The 15,128-nt window shown below is 38.2% G+C and overlaps 1 long non-coding RNA gene across 1 annotated transcript; it reads left to right on the forward strand.

The window, feature by feature from the left end:
• The first annotated feature begins 8,870 nt into the window (after positions 1-8,870).
• On the forward strand, positions 8,871-13,546 carry LOC150006009 (uncharacterized). Its single transcript, XR_016511718.1, has 3 exons — positions 8,871-9,057; positions 12,786-12,883; positions 13,400-13,546. It is a non-coding gene; the product is annotated as an uncharacterized LOC150006009 (long non-coding RNA).
• The last annotated feature ends 1,582 nt before the right edge of the window (positions 13,547-15,128 follow it).

Here is a 15,128-nt window from a genome sequence, read left to right on the forward strand (position 1 = left end):
CCCCTGAGGGAGCTGGTCTTATTCTCATCAAATCGATCAGAGTTTGTCCAGGAAAAGATGGTACTTCAAGGAATGTACCCACTATTCCAAGGATGCAAGAATGGTTCAACATCTACAAATCATCAATGTGATCTACCATATTAACAAAATAAAAAATGAAAATCATATGATCCTCTCAATAGATGCAGAAACAGTATTTGGCAAAATTCAACATCCATTTGTGATTTTTAAACAAACTCCACAAAGTAGGTATAGAGGGAGTGTATCTCAACATAATAAAGACCATATATGACAAGTCTACAGCTAACATCATACTCTAAGGTCAGGAAAAGGATAAGGGTGATCACTCTTGCCACTTTTATTCAACATAGTTTGGAAGACCTAGTCAGAACAACTAGGCAAGAAAAAGAAATAAAAGCCATCCAAATTGGGAAAAAACAAGTAAAAATTTTACGAGGTGCGGATGTCATGATATTATACATACATAACCCTAATGATTCATCAAAAACTGTTAGAACTAATAAACAAATTCAACAAAGTTGCTGGGTACAAAATCAATATGCAAACATTTGTTGTGTTTCTATATACTAATAATGAGAAATAAATAAAACAATCCATTTACAATTGCATCAAAAAGAATAAAATACCTAGGAATAAATTTGCCCAAGGAGGTGAAATATCTGTATATTGAAAACTAGAAGGCATTATGAAATAAATTGAAAAGACACAAAGAAATGGAAAGATATTTTATCTCATGGGTTGGAAGAATCAATCCATATTGCTAAAATATTCACACTATCCAAAACAATCTACCCATTTAGTGCAACTCTTATCAAAATTCCAATAGCATTGTTCAAAGAAATAGAACAAGTAATCCTAAAAGTTACATAAAACCACACACACACACACACACACACACACACACACAAAACAACCTTTGAACAGCCAAAGCAATCTTCAGAAAGAACAAACCTGATTTCAAACTATATTACAAAGCTTAATGGTAATTAAAACAGTGTGGTAATGACTTTAAAGCAGACACATTGATCAATGGAACAGAATAGAAAGCCCAGCATAAACCTGTGTATACAGTCAATTAATTTACAACAAAGGAACCAAGAATATACAGTGGGAAAAAGACAGTCTCTTCAATAAATGGTGTTGGGAAAACTGGACAGCCACATGCATATGAATGAAATTCATCCACTATCTTGCACCATGCACAAAAAATAAGTCAAAATGGATTAAGACTTAAATGTAGAACCTGAAACCATAAAACTCCTTAAAAAAAAAAAAGTAAGCTCCTTGATATAGGTCCTGGTGAAAGTTTTATCTGACACAAAAAGCACAAGAAACAAAAGAAAATATAAATAAGTGAGATTACATCATATTAAAAAGCTTCTACCTAAGGAAACCATCAACAAAATGAAAAGGCAACTTATTGAGTGAGAAAATATCTGCAAATTGTGTATCTGATAAGGGGATAATACCAAAATATATAAAGAATTCATACAACTTAATAAGAAACAATCCAATTAAAAATGGGAAGAAGATCTAAATAGACAATTTTCTGAAGAAGACATACACACGGCCAACAGGTACATGAAAAGATGCTTAACATCATTAATCATCAGAGAAATGCAAATCAAAACCATAATGAGATATCACCTCATATCTGTTAGCCATGGCTATTATCAAAAAGACAAGAAATAATAAATGTTGATGAGGATGTGGAGAAAAGGGAACCCTTTTGTGCACTGTTGGTGAGAATATAAATTGGTGCAGCCACTGTGGGAAACAGTATGATGGTTTCTCAAAAACTTAAAAATAGAACTGCAACATGAACCAGCAATTTCACTTCTGGGTATGTATCTAAAGAAAACAAAAAGTTATATGCATTTCCATGTTAATTGTTGCATTACTTACAACAGCCAACATATGGAAACAACCTAATTATCCGTCGATGGGTTATTGAATAAAGAAATTGCAGTACATATACACAATAAAATATTATTCAGCCACAAAAAATAATAAAATCTTGCCATTTACCACAACATAGATGGACCTCAAGGGCATCGTTCTAAGTGAAATAAATCAGAATGAAAGAGATATAGATCTCTCTTATATGCGGAACCTAAAAACAAACAAAAAATAACAACAACAACAACAACAACAAAACTAACAAGCCCGCAGGTACAGAGACTAAATTGGTGGTTGCCAGATTGCGGGCCGGGGGGTGGAGGGGTGAGGATGGCAAAGGGGGTCAAAAGGTAAAAAGGAAAAAATAAAATTAAAAAACAAAAAAAAAAATGTAAACTGTGAACAATCAATAGAGATATCACAAAACCTATACATAAAATGGTCTTAATATTATTTTTTAAAGAAAGAGGATGAAAGCTGAGCTGTTGAAAAACTACTAAATCAAATAACCTTCAACTAGGAAGCAATAAAATACCTAAGAGCCATATGCAGATATCTGAGTTATAAAATTGACCATTAATACCATGCCAGCCATATGTAAGGACATCCTGTAATTTTTTAAAAAAATAAATTACTGTCCATGTAAACTGTTAATGTTTCTCTAAGGATGAAAGAACTAAGAAAACAAATCATGGTAGAATGCAGCCATCTTCTAAAATAACTGAATTTTTAAATTTTTTAAATTATATTTTATTGATTATGCAATTAAAGTTGTCCTTATTTCCCTCCCTCCACCCAGCACCCTCCACTCCCTCAGGCAATACCCCCACTATTGATCATGTCTGTGAGTCATGCATATAAGTTCTTTGTTTTTGTACCTTTTTTTTTTTTTAGGTTATATCTTGAAAGAAAATTTAAAATACTTTAAATTATTTTCTATAATCTCACCTATTCCATCAAGTGATTTCACATTTTAATGTTTCTTTTTAACTTTAAACTTTCATAACTTTTAGATAACTGAGATAATGGGATAGGTGTGGCTTTCAATATTGTTTTCCTTTCACATTATTTTACAAACATGATTTCATGTTTCTTTTTTTAAGTATATTTTATTCACTATGCTGTTACAGTTGTCCCAATTTTTTTCTCTTTGCTCCCTTACACCCAGTACCCACCTTCCCTCCAGCAGTGCCACCCCCCTTAGTTCATGTCCATGAGTCATACCTGTATATTCTTTGGCTTCTCCCTTTCCTATACTATTCTTAGCATCCCCATGTCTATTTTGTACCAACTAATTATGCTTCTTAATCCCTGAACCATTTCCCCATTTCTCCGCCTTCTCCTGCCCCAGCTGATAACCTTCCAAATGATCCCTATACCTATGATTCTGTTCCTATTCTGGTTGTTTGTTTAGTTTGTTTTTGTTTTTATTTTCTAGATTAAGTTGTTGATAGTTGTGAGTTAGTTGTTATTTTAATGTTCATAGTTTTGATCTTCTTCTTTTCCTTAAATAAGTCCCTTTAACATTTCATATAATAATGGATTGGTGATGATGAACTCCTTTAGCTTTACCTTGTCTGGGAAGCACTTTATCTGCCCTTCCATTCTAAATGATAGCTTTGCTGGATAGATTAATTTAGGTTGTAGGTCCTTGCTTTGCATCACTTTGAATATTTTTTGCCAGTTCCTTCTTGTCTGCAGTTTCTTTTCAGATATCAGCTCATAGTCTTATAGGAATCCCTTTGTAGGTAACTAGGTAACCCTCTTCTTTTCCCTTGCTGTTAAGATTCTCTCTTTATCTTTAACCTTTGGCATTTTAATAATGGTGTGTCTTGGTGCAGTCCTCTTTGGGTCTAGCTTGTTTGTGATTCTCTGTGCTTCCTGGACTTAAATGTCTATTTCCTTCACCAAATTTGGGAAGTTTTCCTTCATTATCTTCTCACGTAAGCTTTCAATTTCTTGCTCTTCCTCTTCTCCATCTGGCAACCCTGTGATTCAGATGTTGGTACATTTAAAGTTGTCCCAGAGGTTCCTAAGCCTCTCCTCATTGTTTTTTCAAATCGTTCTTCTTCATTCTGTACTGGTTGACTGTTTATTTCTTCCTTATGTACCAAATCATTGATTTGAACCCAGGCTCCCTTCCCTTCACCACTGATTTCATATGAATTTTCCTTCATTTCACTTAGCATAGCCTTCATTTCTTCCCTTATGTGTTTGACATACTTAATCTTGTTTGTCAAGCCTGTGAGCATTGTTATCACCAGTGTTTTAAACTCTGCATCTGTTAACTTGGCTATCTCCTCATCATTTATTTCTTACACTGGAACCTTGATCTACTCCCTCTTTATACTTCTCTGCCTTCTCAACTCGACCACCTCCTGTGTTTGCTTTTCGCATATAAGTTTTTGGCTACTCAATTTCCTATCATGTACTTTACATTCCCATGGCTATTCTGTACCTACCTATTTGTTTTTCTTAATTCCCTCACCTCCTCATCCATTCCCTCACTCCCATCACCAGTCTGGCAATCCTCAAAATGCTCTCCATATCCATGATTCTGTCTCTGTTCTTGTTTGCTTAGTTTGCTTTTTAGATTCAATTGTTGATACATATTTTATTGTTCATAGTCTCCTTTTTCTTAAATAAGTCCCTTTAACATTTCATATAATAATGGTTTGATGATGATGAATTCCTTTAGTTTTTTTCGTGTCTGGGAAGCTCTTTATCTTCCCTTTGAGTCTAAGTGGTATCACTACGGGATAGAGCAATCTTGGCTGTAGGTCCCCGCTTTTCATGACTTTGAATATTTCTTGCCAATCCCTTCTAGCCTGCAAAGTTTCTTTTGAGAAGTCAGTTGACAGTCTTATGGGAACTCCCTATAAATAAATAACTTCTTTTCTCTTGCTACTTTTAAGATTCTCTCTTTATATTTAACATTTGACATTTTAATTGTGATGTGTCTTGGCATGGGCCTCTTTGCATCCATCTTGTTTGAGATTCTGTGCTTCCTGGACTTGTATGGCTATTTCCTTCACCAAATTAGGGAAATTTTCTTTCATTGTTTTTCAAACAGGTCTCCAATTTCTTTTTCTTTCTCCTCTCCTTTTGGCACCCCTGTGATGCAAATGTTGGACCTCTTGAACTTGTCCCAGAGGCTGTTTATACTTTCCACATTTTTTTGGATTCTTTTTTCTTCTTGTTCTAATTGATTGTTTTTTGCTTCCTTTTGTTCCAAATCATCTATTTGGTTCTTGGCTCCATCCACTCTACTGTTGTTTCCCTGTAAATTGTTCTTTATTTAAATTAAGATATCCTTCATTTCTTTTCTTTTTTAAAATTATTTATTTGTTTGTTGTTTTGTTTATTTATTTATTTTTAGAGAAAGGGGAAAGGAGAAAGAGAGGGAGAGAAACATCACTGTGTGGTTTCCTCTCACTTGCGCCCCCAACTGGAACCTGATGTGCAACCGAGTCATGTGCCCTGACTGGGAATCAAACCAGCGACACTTGGCTCACAGGCCGACACTCAATCCACTGAGCCACAGCAGCCAGGGCTTATCCTTCATTTCTGACTGAATCTTTCATACATTGCCGAGGTCTTCATTAAGTTCCTTGAGCATCCTTATAACCAGTGTTTTGAATTCTGCATCTGATAGATTGCTTATCTGCATTTTGTTTAGTTCTTTTTCTGGAATTTTGATATGTTCTTTCACCGGGGCCATGTTTCTTTGTCTCCTCATTTTGGCGGACTCCCTGTGTTTGTTTCTATATATTAAATAGAACTGCTCTGACTCCCTGTCTTGGTAGTGTGGCCTAATGTAGTAGGTGTCCTGTAGGGACCAGTGGCACATCCTCCCCTATCACCCAAGCTAGGTACACAAGGTGCACCTTTTGGGTGGGCTGAGCACACCCTTCTCTTGTAGTTGAGCCTTGGTTGCTGTTGGCAGATCAATGGGAGGGATTTCCCAAGGCCAGTCCACTGCAAGGATTGGCTGTGACTACTTACCACCAACCTCCACCCTCCGTGGAGGATCAGCTGTGCAAGGGCAGGGTGGTGGTGCTCTAACATAGTGTATAGCTCTCCACTGGATGAACTGGCCCTGGGGTTTCCTGGGTGGTACAGGCCAAAGTTAGCCCCTGCCTGAGGTATAAAGTAATCTGAGATGGCTGCTACTTCTGCTGGGCTTGGAAATTCGCAGGGAAAGCCAAGCTGTGAATTTAGGCTGGCTACTGCTAGTGCCAGGCTTGGGGCTTACAGAGGCCAGCTGTTACTTATTAGGGAGGATTTAGGAGGTTGTGAAGCATGAGCCAAGACCAGCCATTCATTTGGAAAAGCAACTTCGGTGAGCCCATAAGTTGGGTGGGGCAGAGTCTCTGGAGATTTCCAAGGCAGGCCAAACAGTTTTAGTCAGGTTGGTGGAGTCTCAGATATGGCACCAGCTGGCCACTTCTGTGTTTCAGTGGCTCTGTGGGGGGAGGGTTTAGGAAAGGGACAATGGCCTCTGTTCGCCTTGATGCCAGACACTTCAGTTCTTCCCTGTATGCTGGTACCTTTCAAGCTACTACCCCAGTGCTGGAGCTCAGAGGGAGTGAGTCTGAATTAGTGAGATCCTGTGTGGGTTCTTTAAGATGAACTGCTTGTGGCTTCGGCAGTCTTCCACCAACTCAATCGCTATTGGTTTTTGCAGCCAGAAGTTGTGGGGATTTATCTTCCTGGCACTGGAATCTTGGGCTGGGTGACCTGTTGTGAGGCTGGGACTACTCACTCCCATAATATCCCTTCCAAATTTTTATCCAACACACGTGGGTGTGGGACCAGCCCATTCTGCATCTGTGCCCCTCCTACCAGTCTGGATGGATGTGGTTTCTTTAATTCCACAGTTGTCAGACTTGCATTCAACTCAATTTCTGACAATTCTGAGTGATGGTTGTTCTATATTTTAGTTGTAATTTTGATGGAGTTGTACAAAGAGGCAAGCCATGTCTGTCTATGCCACCATCTTGACCAGCAGTCTCAAGAGTAACTAAATTTTTATACTGACTCACAAACTTTGTTAGATAGCTTTGACCTATGCACATTACCTAGAATCTAGATACATTTAATATTTTGCTTTTAATAACCATCCAGGAATATTTTAGGAGAGAAATTTGTTTCCAGTGTCTATGCCTCTTTTTCAGGCTAAAACAACTCTAGATTATTCTAAAAGATGTATAAGTATATTAAATCAGATATTTAATTGCTTAATTCTAAACCTATTATGTATCTGCTGTAAACCAGGGAGAAAGCAGGTTTAGCAACTTCTAGTTTGTACTTTACCATCTTGCTTTCTACTAAAATGATGGAGCCTTATCGTACAGTTGTACACTATTTCTTATCAGTATTATCATTTGTTACCAGTGACAGGTTCTTTAACATTCAATGTGTTTTGGAAGAGGAGGAGCCAGTATTTAAAAGATAATAACTTTTAAAATGGACATTGACCTCAGCTCAAATTAAAATTTCTTAACTTTTTCTTTTCTTTCCTTTTTCAGAAACATCCCCAACAGGTCAAAGGCATTCGTACTAATAAAAGCTCAAATTATAATCACACTGCCATGCCAAAATACATTTTTTACCTATAATATTTGCAAAGATAAACAGATTTGAAAAAATGCTGTGTTACCAGAGTACATTAAAATAAGCACCATCATATTTTCCTTAATACAAGAGTAAATTGATACAACCTCTACCCAAAGCAATTAAGCAATATCTCAAATTTTTAAATGTGAAACTCTTTGGCTTCTAGGAACTTATCATACTTCAACATCTGAAGCATGGCATGTGCACAGGTTATTCACTGAAACACTGTTTGAAATAGTGAAGGACTGGAACACCCAAACACAATGCAATATTGTACCACTATTAAAAAGGAATAGCACAAATCTATATATAATAAAGTGGCACAACATCTAAGCAAGGTGCAAAGAGTATGCATAGTATGGTAGCAATTGTGTGAGAATTTTTAAATAGTGCCTATATACAGGGGTAGGCAGACATAGGTTTACAGTTATGAGTATGTGAAATACAGCATTTATTCTTGTATTATTATTTATTATTATTAACCTACTTTTGCCCAGCCCTGTATAATACTTTTATGAAGTATTCCCCCCCGCCCTTTTCTGCAGGAGAAACATTTCACATAACTCCCCAGTGGAAGCCTGAATCCTCAGATAGTATAGAATTCTTTTTATATGTTTTCTGTATATATACAGTACATTCTTTATATATACATTTTCATATCTTCCATCCATAAATTTAATGCCTTTTCCATCTTAACCAAGCACTTATCATGCACTGGGGCTGTAACTTTTGCAGTCTGAGGTGAGACAGCAATATTTCTTTTTCCTTCTTCACAGGTTCACAGATAAAGTACAAGATTCATTCTTACTGTAGATCTTAACCTTGGCACACGATTTTTTTTTTTTTCATATAAGTTAAGAACTTTCACCTCTTCACCTAAAGGAAGCACTTTATGGCTTCTCTTTGGCATATATTAATTCTAGCATCACTAATCTTGCACTTTGGGGCCATCATTAAGTAAAATAAGCATTACTTGAACAAAAGCACTGTGATACCCAAACAATGGATCTGATAACACAGGCAGCAACTAAAAAACTAGGTCAACAGCTTAGAGAGGAACAAAGGGATGATTCGTGTCCTGGGTGAAACAGCATAAGATTTCATCACAGTACTCAGAATGGCGTGCAACTTAAAACTATGAATTGTTTTTTTCAGAAATTTTTTATGTAATATTTTTGGACCATATTGACCGTGGGAAACTGAAACCATGGATAAGGGGAACCACAGCAGTGAGTTGATTTGACTAGCCTGAACTACATTTCCCAGAATCCCTTTCCATGTATATTTTCAGTTAGAGTGAGCCTCAAGAGACATTTTTGCATAAGATCTGAAAGGCAGAAGTAAAACAGCAGCCATTTTCATTTTTATGCGTACAAGGTAGAAACAGATACTTTTGCAATTAACACACATTGCTGCTTATCTGCTGGTTAATCTCTTTGGCATATGGCAGCAGCCAGACCTGCAACTGCTTCACTCACCCCTGGATTCCCCTGAAGCTTCTCCAACTCTGTGGCCCAGGTGAGTATTTGTTTAGTTCTGTGGAGGGTACCAACTTCTTCTGCAGGACACCACACCAATTCAGAGGCCATGAGAACTGGTAAGTGTTCCAATTTATCCTTGTAGATTCCAGCTCATGCTCATGGGTTCCAGCTTGCTCTCTCCTATTTTATATCCATCTTCCCTCAACTATCTGTCTATCAGATTTTAAGCTCCAGCACCATATATAAAGATAACAGCCTAACAAAGACTGTAGCCAACTTCTGCAATTGCATAAAATTAAATCCCTGTAACAAATATGTGTGTACACACATATATACACACACACACATACACATATACGCATATTCATACTCATATGTAATGTCTAGGACAAATAAAAAGTTGGTCATAGTAGTTAAATCTAAAGATTAGAAGTAGGGTGACTAGGAAAGGGGAAGAAAAGCATATCATTTATGCTTTTAAATGTTGTACTGAATTAATTCTATTACCTGATTTTAAAAAATAAACATTTGAAATATTTAAAAATATCTTAAATTATCTTCCTTGAATTTGCAAGTAGAGATACAGAAATATTTACTCTTCGTTTCTGTTTCTTTAAATAGGGTATGATTTGTTTTCTATATTTATAAAATTTTGCAGATCACAGGGTACTTAAAGTTAGGGGAAAGGGGGAGTTTATATGGTTTCTCTCTCTAGAACCAGCCCTGGGCAAAAGTGCACAAAGCTAGTATATTGGTTCTCATGTGCCCTTTGTCTCTTGCTATTTCTAACATCCTCCATCAAAGGATTCCATTTGTTGGGCCACTTAAGACTTATAGTACTTTAACTAGAAAACATTTAGAATGCCCCTCTTAAGACCTATATGTGATCAACAAAGATAATCAGTTAGGTAACCAGCATGAAGCACACTCTTTCAAAAGAAGCTCATGTCTGAATGGTTTGTTCAGTCCCCTTCTGATCAACCACATTGCTTATAGTCACGTTCCTACAGGGATTCTTTTACTCGGGACTTTGGAAAGAACAGAGAGAATCAGTTTAAAGTATCAAAATAAGACTTGTGATAATGATAATTGTTAATAACTATGTAACTCAATAATTTTCAGAGTGTTTCTATTTCATTACTCATTTCTCAGTTACATAATAATAGAAAATATTGTTTATCATATATCAGGAATTGTGCAAAAATCTCAGCGTACTCTGGTGAATCCTGAGGTTACCATCATTAATTTCATTTGTAAAATGAAGACATGAAGGCTTAAAGACATTGAAACTTACCTAATATACCCAAGTAAGTATTATAGTTGAGGATTAAACACAGACCCACCTGACTCCAGAGCCCATGTTCTTCACTGGTTCACAGTACTATCTGTCACTGTAGCCCTGTGAGGAAGGTAGAGTGAGTTATTATCTCTGTTTTACAAAAACTAAGGACCCAGAGGAGATATGATTTACCAAGGTCACATAGTGGAAATCAAGAATGCCTGATTCTATATATCACATTCTGGTTTACTTAACCTCAGCTGATTATAATATGTATACAGGGTGGGGCAAAAACAGGTTGAAAGTTGTTGATATGGAAAGTAACACAATAATTAATAAATAATAATACAAGAATAAACTCTGTTTTGTGTACTCACAACTATAAACGTACTTTTGCCCCACTCTGGACAAGAATACATTCTTGTTTGACCATATCTTCTTCACAAATTAGTAAAGTCTTCTGTGAATAGCCGTAAATAGCTGTAAATAGCTCTTGTGATCCTGAATGCATTTTTTTAAATGTGTTTTATTGATTATAATATTACATTTGTGCCAATTTCCCTTCCCTCTGCTCCCCTCCACCCAGTGGCCCCCCCCTCCAGTCGTCCCCCCCTTTTAGATCATGTCCATTAGTTGTGTACACAGCTCTTCTCAACCTCTCTCTGTCTGTTCCATTCCCTCCTACCATGATCCTCAATTCCTATATCATCTCCCTCCCTCTCCCCATTCCCCCTCCCTGTTGACCTCCCCCCAATATGCTCCCCATACCTATAGTTCTTTTTCCACTCTCGTTGCCTGTTTAGTTTGCCTTTGTTTCAATTCCCTAGCTTCTGTTGTTTCTTGTGATGCAGTTTTCATTTTAGATTTCATTGTCTTGATCCTCCTTCTTCTAAACAAGTCCCTTTAACATCTCATATAACAGTGGTTTGGATCTAATGAACTCTTTCAGTTTTATTTTGTCCTGGAAACACTTTCTCTGTCCTTCTATTCTGAATGACAATTTCGCTGGATAGAGTATTCGTGGTTGTAGGTTTTGGATTTTCATTACTTTGAATATTTCTTGCCAGTCCCTTCTTGCCTGCAGGGTCTCCCTTGAGAAGTCAGCTGATAGTCTAATTGGGACCCCTTTGTACATAATTCTTTTCTTCTCTCTTGCTGCTTTTAAGATTCTCTCTTTATCTTTAATTTTTGACATTTTGATTATAATGTGTCTTGGAGTGGTTCTCCCTGGGTCCAGTTTTTTTGGAACTCTCTGTGCTTCCTGGACCTGTAAGTCTATTTCCTTCCCCAAGTCTGGGAAGTTCTCCTTTATTATATTTTCACTCAATTTTTCAAGTTCTAGTTCATCTTCCTCGCTCTCTGGCAAACCAATGATTCTTATGTTGGGCCTTTTATAGCTGTCCCAGAGGTTTCTGATCCTCTCATCGTTGCTTCCCATTTCCTCTCGCTGCATTGGTTGACTGCTTGTTCCTTCTCCATATTCCAGTTTGTTGAAATGAACTCTGGATTTTTTTTCCTCACCATCTGTCTCGTATGTGGTTTTGTTCCTTTCGTTATGAGGGTTTTTCACTTCTTTCTCATCTTTTTCCAGATCTTTTGTGAATTCTGTAAGCCACCTGATAGCAATGGCCCAGAACTGAGCATCTGACAGGTTTCTTATCTGTTCATCTGTCAGGTTCTCCATCTGTTGCCTGGTGAGCTGTGCCACTGGGATTTCTATAGTTGTCTGCCTCATTTTGACAGATGCGTTCTGTTTTCTTGGGCCGGCTGTAGGGGGCAGTGCCTGTGTACTCGTAATGACCCAGCGACCGGCGCCGGCAACCTTTCTTGCTGTGCCGTGGTGCTTTGTCGTCACAATCCAGCGACCGGTGCCTGTCCGCGACCTATTTCGCAGCCCTGTGGCGCTTTCTTTGGGGGCGGGGGTCCAAGATGGATTCACACAGTTATTCCGCTAGGAGACCGGGATCCGTCCTCCCGCCCCCCTGGGCCTCACTGTTCAAGGCGATGTGGTGGCTGCTTTCCCCAGCGTTGGGGTCGCGAGCTGCTGGGGGTTCGACTGCAGCCGGGATTGTTCTCCCCGCCGCTGTCCCAGGTGCGACCGCAAACAGCGCCGCCCTCTTTTGCTCTTACCTGCCCAAAGGGCGCCGCTGGTTTATAACTTCATATGTTGGGCTTCCGTGTAGTTTTATTTTCTGGAATTTCTAGTTATCCTTTGTTTTGAAGTAGTTGTATTCCTCTCTAGTTGTAGAGGGAGACCTAGAGCGTCCGTCTAAGCCTCCATCTTGGCCGGAAGTCCCCCTGAATGCATTTTTTGTTTGTTTGTTTGTTTGTTTGTTTGTCCTGGGCATGTGTTGTCTCTTTCTAGGGCATATCATAAGGCCTTAAGGTTGGTACAGAAGTTTTCAGACTTCTGAAATTTCCTTGTGACACTCCTCTACAATTACTGCTGCTTCTATAGACTCTTGTCCCCTTCTTCTTGCCTCTAGAACTTACCATCTTTGGAAAGGCTTGCTTTTTTAAAAGAGAAAAATAATCCCTGATGGATGCACAAAAATGCAGGAAGGAATGAAGTGCCACAGAAAAGGTAAGTATGGGGATAAATATATATGAAGATTAGCTGTATCAAACAATATTTTATGTGACTCAAAATATATAGAGACAACAGCCCATGAGGCAGGAGGGAGAGTTAAAAGGAACTTAAGCATTTTAATGAAAATAAATGTGTTCATATGCATTTCAAGGAATATCAGAAAATAAATTATTGTCAGAAATAAATTATTAAACACATCTCTGTGATAAATTAATGAAAGTAGTCAAGATCAAAACTATGTAGATCTAATATAATTATTTTTTAATAAATTATTTAAAGCATAAGTAAATCTATGTGCTGTTTCTCATTTCTTAATTTATAAAAATGAAATGTAAGATGTAGCTAAAATAATGAAACTTTATAAATCAAGGAGTAGGATAGTCTTTCAGTAAATATGTGCATATATATGATGTACTGTAATGCTAGATTTTGGAAATACATGTTTTTAAAATTATATATAAAATTCAAAAATAATTCTGTATATATTATGATGAAACACTGTGTATTTAGTAGGAGAAAAAAGAAACTCTTTGAACACCTGAAGCAGTTAAGGTTGATGACACTGATCCTGGCCATTGCATTATTTCCTGGGATTATCAAATTTTTCAAGTTACACTGAATAACATCTGCAAATAAAATTTTATATGACTTCTTTTAGATTGTCTTGTGTCATTCAATAAACTTGTTAAAACCATTTTACAAAATTATAAACATTCTGATTACAATCGTTCCTTATTTTATTTCACTGTATAAAATGTTTAAGTAAGTTTTATTATACTTCCTGTTAGCAAAAGAATACTGTAATATGCTAGCTGCTAGGACAATTTACTTTTAATAGTATACACAGTGCTGTAAGGTCCTTGCATTTTTCAGGATAGTGTTTTCCTTTCCATCTTGGGATGACTATTAAGAATAACTGAGACACTTCCAGCCAAGATGGAGGCATAGACAGACACGCTGCATCTTCCTCCACAACTAAGAAGGAATACAACTATCTCAAAACTAGAAACAACCAGAAGTTCCAGAAAATCAAACTGCATGGAAGTCCAACAAACAAAGATATAAAGAAGAAATACTGATCCAGACAGGAAGGAGAGGCAGAGCCAGGGCAGAGAAAACGCGGTGTAGTGGTGGTGGTGGCAGCAGCAGCAGCGGCAGCAGCAGGCCGGCAGAAAGAGCAGTCACACATTTTAAAGTCAGGAGGGACACCTGGGGAACATTCACAGACCCAGCAACAGGGAAATCAAGCCTCATTGCTTCTGACTGTGCAGACCAGTAGGGGTTGGGGAGGAGGCAGAAACTGCCGATCTCAGCAGAGTCCACTTGTTTAAAAAGCCCCCACGGTCCTAGAACATCTGCAAACCCACCCACTCTTGGAACAACGGCCAGGGCAGCAGCTAGAGGGGTGCCAGTCCGGTGTGGAAGTGGGAGAGGTGTCTGGAAAAGGGACAAGTGCTGGGCAGGTGGCATTGTTCCTTCTCAGACCCCTGCCCCACATACAGCACCACAATGTGGTGAAACAGGTCTCCTTGTACTGACAAATCCCTAAGGCTCCGCCCCTTACAACGTAACAGGAGTGACAGCTCTACCTGGGATGCGGAGGCAAATAAGCACAGGAGCCTGTCAGAATGAGGAGACAGAGAAGTATGGCCCAAAAGGGGGAATGGATCCAGGTTCCAGTGAGAGAACTAAGCGACCATGAGATAACCAACCTAACAGATGCAGAATTCAAAACACTGGTGATAAAGATGCTCACAGGCTTGACAGATATGCTTGAGTATGGCAAACACATAAGGGAAGAAGTGAAGGCTATGCTAAATGGAATGAAGGAAAAGCCACACAAAACCAATGGTGAGGGGAAGGAAACTGGGGTTCAAGTCAATGATTTGGAGCATAAGGAAGAAAAAAACAGTCAACCAGTGCAGAATAAGGAAGCAAGAATTGAAAAAAATGAGGAAAACTTCCTGAATTTTGCAAATGGACATACAGGTCCGGGAAGCACGGAGGGTCCCAGGTGAGCTGGACCCAGAAGGAAACACACCAGGATGCATCATGGTTGAGATGCCAAAGGTGAAATATAAATACAGGGTCCTGGGGGCAGCAAGAGAGAGGCAGAGAGTTGCCTATAGCAGGGTGCCTATAGGACTATCAGCTGATTTCTCAGAGGACACTTTACAGGCAGGAAGGGACTGGCAAGCAGTATTCAGTGTGATGAAAGAAAACCTGTAACCAAGATTAT

Source organism: Furipterus horrens, unplaced genomic scaffold, assembly GCF_987537825.1.
Source record: "Furipterus horrens unplaced genomic scaffold, mFurHor1.1.pri manual_scaffold_6, whole genome shotgun sequence".
Lineage (NCBI taxonomy): Eukaryota > Metazoa > Chordata > Mammalia > Chiroptera > Furipteridae > Furipterus > Furipterus horrens.